Raw genomic sequence first — 6,220 nt, 5'->3', positions numbered from 1 at the left:
GCAGTGGGCACACCAGGCACGCTGCTTGGTGGGAAGGGCAGGCCAGGTGGCTCAGGGACTCCCCACCGCCTTGCCCAGCCCCCGCTGGCTGCAGGATGATGCAGGGCTGGGCAAGGAGCAAAGCCTCCACTTGAGCCTGGGCTCCAGCACCTTCTGCCTCATCTGATTTGGGGCCGGCTCAGGGGTCGTCTCTGTACCAGCAGGTCTGTGTCTCTTGTCCATTTGGAATCACACCAGGATGCAGACGTGCACTTGACTTCATAAGGAGCTAGTGTGTTTGGGAGGAAGGCCTCCATTCTCGAAATTCCCCCGGACTGGGAAACCTGCAAGGGCCTGAGGGCTGACCTTGAGCAGGGGTTAAGGAGCAAAGCCTCCACTTGAGCCTGGGCTCCAACACCTTCTGCCTCATCTGATTTGGGGCTGGCTCAGGGGTCGTCTCTGTACCCGCAGGTCTGTGTCTCTTGTCCATTGGAATCACACCAGGATGCAGACGTGCACTTGACTTCATAAGGAGCTAGTGTGTTTGGGAGAAAGGCCTCCATTCTCGAAATTCCCGGACTGGGAAACCTGCAAGGGCCTGAGGGTTGACCTTGAGCAGGGGTTTTCAAATGGTTTCACACTGAATACTTTCTGCACACAAAGGCTTACCTGATGGCTGTTATGTAAAACAGATGGAAACTTAGCTCTTGGGACAAACTGGTGGGTGTTGAAGGCACTGGAAGATGGGACCAGAGTCCCCTTTCCCCTGTAGCTCTTGGTTCTGGGGAGATGGGGGTTGGGGTTGGTCCTGGCAGTGGGATGGGGCAGCCAGGAGAGAGAGGGAGAGCCCTGGGGAGAGTCCAGTGACTGACATTTACTAACTGGTACAGAGGGCTTCCGTATTTTCAGAACTGCGTGTTCATGCCTGGGTGGCTGGGCCAACGAACTCATCTTTCACAGCAAGAAGTCAGTCTATACACACAAAAAAGAAAATATGTCCTTGGAAAAAATCATGATGACTTCAAACTTTAATGTTCTCAGTTTCTTTTTTTAATCTTGAAAGGATATTTTAGAGGAACTATCTCTTGTCTAGAGGAAATATTTAAATATTTTTTATATTGATTTCAGAGAGGGAGAGGGAGAGATACATTAATGATGAGAGAGAATCATTGATCAGCTGCCTCCTGCATGCCCACTACTGGGAATCGAGCCTGCAACCCAGGCATGTGCCCTTAACTGGAATGGAACCCAAGACCTTTCAGTCCACAGGCCGACACTCTATCCACTGAGCCAAACCAGCTAGGGTTAGAGGAAATATTTATATGAATTCAGCAATTCCATCAACTTCTCTTTCTTTTTCTTTTGTGAAATTTAAGTAAAATTTAAAATTATATCTGAAATATGATTGTTCTGATTTTTAAAAAATTCTCTCTATCCATCTTTTCATTACCCATGCTTCTCTTCTTGTATTTGCATATTAAGTTGTCCAAATGATGTTCACCAAATGTGGTTGGTTATTATGGCTGGTGGGATTGGGGTTTTTTTCTCTTCCATCTTTGGGATTTCAGCATCAATTTAAGTAAAATTTAAAATTATATCTGAAATATGATTGTTCTGGTTTTTAAAAAATTATCTCCATCTTTTCATTACCCATGCTTCCCTTCTTGTATTTGCATATTAAGTTGTCCAAAATGATGTTCACCGAATGTGGTTGGTTATTATGGCTGGTGGGGTTGGGGTTGTTTTCTCTTCCATCTTTGGGATTTCAGCGTGTTTTACTGAATTCTTTATAATGAACAGATGCCAGTGTGATTTTACTTTAGTGTGATTTCTTTTCTTTAAAAAAACACAGGAAGAAAACACAGCAATGACCTATTCATTCAACAAATATTTATCGAACAACTTGAAAAAAAATTGAAATATAGAATGTGGCTCAGTGGTTGAGCATCGACCGAAGAACCAGGAAGTCACAGTTCGAGTCTGGGTCAGGCATATATGCCTGGGTTGCAGGCTCCATCCCAGTAGGGGGTGTGCAGGAGGCAGCTGATCAATGATTATCTCTCATCATTGATGTTTCTATCCCTCTCCCTTCCTCTCTGAAATCAATAAAACTGTATTTTTTACAAAAAGAAAACCTTTGGCTAAGGGCAGTCCTGTTTGTTCTCCTTTATGTGAGGTCATCGTTCCCTGTCTCTTCAATAACAGGTCTTTTACTAGAGGCCTCCTGTGAAGGCACAGGACTGGTTGCCAAGGGCATTTCATATTAATAGAGGGATAAGGAATAGATGTGTGTGTGTGTGTGTGTGTGTTTACATTATACATAATAAATTTTAAAAAAACTTGCTACTACAACATAGCACAAACTTGAAAGTGAAAAGTATAGGTAAAGAGCTATTGGAGCGCAAATCTGAGGCCTTGAAGTAACAGGGCAAGTTTCAAACAGGCTTGACACAGAAGGAAGGGTAGGTTTAAATAAAGATGAACAAATTCTGCAGAAAAAAATTGGCAAAGACCAAGAAGTGTGCTTAGCAATATTCAGGGAATAACGAACAGGCCAGTTTTATGGATCTATTCAGAAATTCAGATTTTATCCTATGGAGATAAGGAGCTACTTGGAAAAGCAATTGGCAAAGACCAAGAAGTGTGCTTAGCAATGTTCAGGGAATAACAGGCCAGTTTTATGGATCTATATCAGAAATTCAGGAGCTACTGATGCTTTTAGAACAAAGGCTGACTATGTACTATTTGTTTACAATTAACTTGGAAAAGCTGTGTAGGATTGCATTAAAAAAAAAAAAAACAGAGGGGAGGGATAATTCGGAGACTATGGTGATACTTGAGGTCAGGATGATCGGGTCCTAAAAGTCTACACAGTAAGGTGTTGGCAGTGAGGATGGAAAGAAATTGGTACCTGCCTGGATATGGAAAAAGATAAAGGAGGCCAAGAGCACTATAAGGTTTCAAGCTGGAGGGGAGGGAGAATGATGGTATCCTTGAGACAATAAAATTCAGAGAGCACAGTTTAGTGAGCAGAAACATTCAATGAGATTGAAAATATGTGGGGCTTCAGGGGATGGGGACACATTCGGGGGCAGAGTTCTAATAGACGGCTGTGACCAAAGCTCGGGGGAGAGGTCAGTACTGAGAGTGTGGACCTGGGAGTCACCTGCATGAGAGAAAAATGCAGAGAGGAAAGGTAGGGGATAACGTAGGGGAAGGAGGAGGGAGAGCGTGAGAAGCAGCCGAAGAGATTAGAAGGCCAGAGAGGAGTTGAGAAGTCTAGAAGAAGCACGTTGTAAGGATGAGGAAGTACACAGCAATGCTGACTGCTAACGGGGCTGTGTGTAAGAAGCCAGGGAGCACACCACCTGTGATCCACAAGAGGAAAGCTTGAATAGGAAAGCGGGTCAACAGTGAGTTCATCCGCGGCAGGGAACTACGGGTGGTGATGATGATAATGGAAGGCGATGATGAGAGCAGAGAGTGCGACTACCCAGACATGTACAGCCGAGAGTCACAAAAGCTGAGCTGAAAGGCAGCGGAGTCAATGGGGGCTTTGGTTCCCCCTTTAACACTTGGTTGTAATTATTGGCAGAAGAACACGCTAGTAGAGAATGCGCTGAATCATGGGGCTCTGAAGCACAGTCTAGGAAACCTAGTCAATAATATTGTAATTAATATTTATGGTGCCAGTTGGGCACGGGAAATATCAGGGGGGACATTGTGTAAGGCATATGATTGTCTAACCACCATGCTGTACATTCGAAACTAACGCAAAATAATGCTGAGTATAAACAGCAATTGAAAAAAAATTTTTCTTTTTAAAGAACAGATTGAAAATGTAGAAGCAGCAAGGTTTTGAGGAGGCAGGAGAGGCTGGGTTTAAAGAGCAAAGGTCTTGAGGGGTTACCCTTGCAACAGAAGGCAGGCAGGCAGGAGGGGTATGAGAGGAGGTATATGATATATCAGGTTTTTAAGTAGAAGGTAAGGGAGTTCTCCAAATAGCTTTCCTTTTCTCAATTAAAGGCTAAATACTTGATCTTTAAAATATTTAAATTTTTAAGAATCTGCTGAGATGCTTAAGAAGCTGGGAAAGGAAAGAAAGAGGTGGTTGGGGTAAAAAATCTTTGAAATGGCATTAGAAGGCTGCGTTCAAGTCTTCCGATGTATTACCTTGGGCTGACCACCAGACTTCTCTGAGATTTCCCTCAAAGAATCGTTAAAGGATTGAACAAGATGATGCTGATGTAAATTATAAAGTACTTCTTAAACAAGAGAAGCTCGGAACAGCCACCTGGGAGATGGCATAGGGCATGAATAAGAGATGAAGCAGCACCAAGCATCAGGTGAAGGTGAAGTTCAGGCGGGGATATATAGCAAACCCAAGTCCGCAGTTTGTGTGACCTAACTCCAGCCCACCGTGACAGAGACAGCAGACTGAGTCAGGGCAGGTGAAGAAATCTAGGTAAGGACTATTTTAAGACCTTTGTAGGCACACTTACTGATTTTGGAGATCGCGTGTCATTTTTATATACGAGGTGGGGGCAAACGTGGGTTTACAGCTGAGTATAGCAAACAGCTTCCTTTGGTATTATTACTTATTCATTATCGTATTATTTTTCTATACAAACTGCAAACATCTGTTTGCCTCCCCCTGTAGAAGTGGCATTGGACTCACGGACATGACATATATCTATTTTGGAAATGGCTAAACATTTCTAAGTTTTGTAAATAGTTATTTTTTTTCTTCATATTTTGGAGTCGACAAGTTTCTTGTGGTTGTTTTCCAGATTTCCGTATTTTTCAACGCTTGTGCTCTAGGCACTGTGCCTCGAGTAGATACGGATGAGGCAGACATCAACGCAACAGCGGTTCACTGGGCCCAACTCCGGTAGGAAAGGCCGTGCACAGAGCAAAGACGACCGAACCCACTCGCCAGGGGTAAGCGGCTGGAGACAGAGAAGGCGGAGGTGAGAAGCTAGGGCTGCCACTTGTGGAGTCTGGGAGAGCGGTGCCGGATCCCAGGAACAGCAAAGGCCCACATGGCCGAACCAGGAGGCGGCTGGTAAGGACACTACTAAAGGAGACAAATTATAAAGGGGGTTCCGTGAGTTCATCGGCCCAATTAGCTTGTGCGCCCACCAAGGGCTGATTTCTACCCTCCTTGACATCCTCCACTCTCCCACTGTGAGCAGTCGCGGGCCCTCCTGCAGGGGCTGATAAACCAGCGGGACAAACCTGCTCCGTTCTGGGCGACAAACAGGTCGTTTTCACCCCTGGCCGTATTGGGTGCAACAGCGGCTTCTCCAGCCCCAGGGGATCGGGTCCCGGAACCAGGGACTGAGGGGCCCTTGGTCCCAGAAAATGCAGGCGCCAGCGAGCCGCAGCGGACACGCTAGGCCTGAGGGGAAACTTCCGTCGCCGCAGCCGGAAACAGGAAAACATCTCGTCCTACAACTCCCAGCATGCCCTGGGCTGACTGACAGCTTCACCCACCAATGGGTGGGCCCAGCCTGGGTTTGTGGGCCCAATCTGAGGGCGCCAAGGAGGCCATCCCCGAGGCCTACCAAGTGGTCCTCTGGCCTCTCTGTCACCACAGAGATAAAGAGGACAATCCCCGTAAAATGGTGACGCTGGCTCTACTATGCCGCTCACTCCCCGCTTTACTTTTTCCCCCCAGAGAGGCCCGAGCCCTCCCACCGCCCTGCCCCTCAGTTTGGTTCTCTCCTCCCCGCCTGAGTGGACAGGCGATGTGGGATTTCCAAAGCTTATTGGGTGCTGGTGATGTCAATCTAGAGGGCGGTGGGGGCCTCGGGCCGCCCCTCTCGGACGATGATTGGACGCTCCTGAGTGGAGGGCTGGGATTGGTGCGAGGAGGGGCCGGAGCCCTTCAGCACCTGGGGTCCAAACCTGGGGAGGCTGTGGCTGCCGAAGAGCTGGTGCGGACTCGCCACGTCCCGGCCCGCTGTGTGCCCTCCCCCCAGGACCGGGTCGGGGGAAGGAGCGGGAGGCCCCCTACCTCATCACGGGGGGCGAGGGGGGCTCTTGTCGCGTGTCGAGCGCGGGACCAGTGGGGCGGGAGGGAGGGAGGGTGTAGAGAGGTGCAGGGAGAGGTCCAGGAGGAAGCAGCGAGACTGGTGCCAGACCTGGACCTGGAAGCGCTTCCGGGGAGGATTTGGGGGGCAGAGGCGGGCGTGGGCGTGTCTGGCATGGGATGCCGTGGAGAGGAGGGGGCACTCCT

At 48.0% G+C, this 6,220-nt stretch overlaps 1 long non-coding RNA gene across 1 annotated transcript in view; it reads left to right on the top strand.

Moving 5' to 3' along the window:
- Positions 1–1,251: 1,251 nt before the first annotated feature.
- Positions 1,252–6,220, top strand: part of LOC107182971 — a 15,428-nt gene continuing 10,459 nt past the window's right edge. The window contains exon 1 of the long non-coding RNA XR_001513745.1: positions 1,252–1,283. This is a non-coding gene — a long non-coding RNA (uncharacterized LOC107182971). The remainder of the gene's footprint in view (positions 1,284–6,220) is intronic.

Source organism: Myotis davidii, unplaced genomic scaffold (assembly GCF_000327345.1).
Source record: "Myotis davidii unplaced genomic scaffold, ASM32734v1 scaffold217, whole genome shotgun sequence".
In the NCBI taxonomy this organism is placed as follows: domain Eukaryota; kingdom Metazoa; phylum Chordata; class Mammalia; order Chiroptera; family Vespertilionidae; genus Myotis; species Myotis davidii.
The sequence above is the reverse complement of the archived record's forward strand: the minus strand, read 5'-3'. Positions and strand labels throughout refer to the sequence as shown.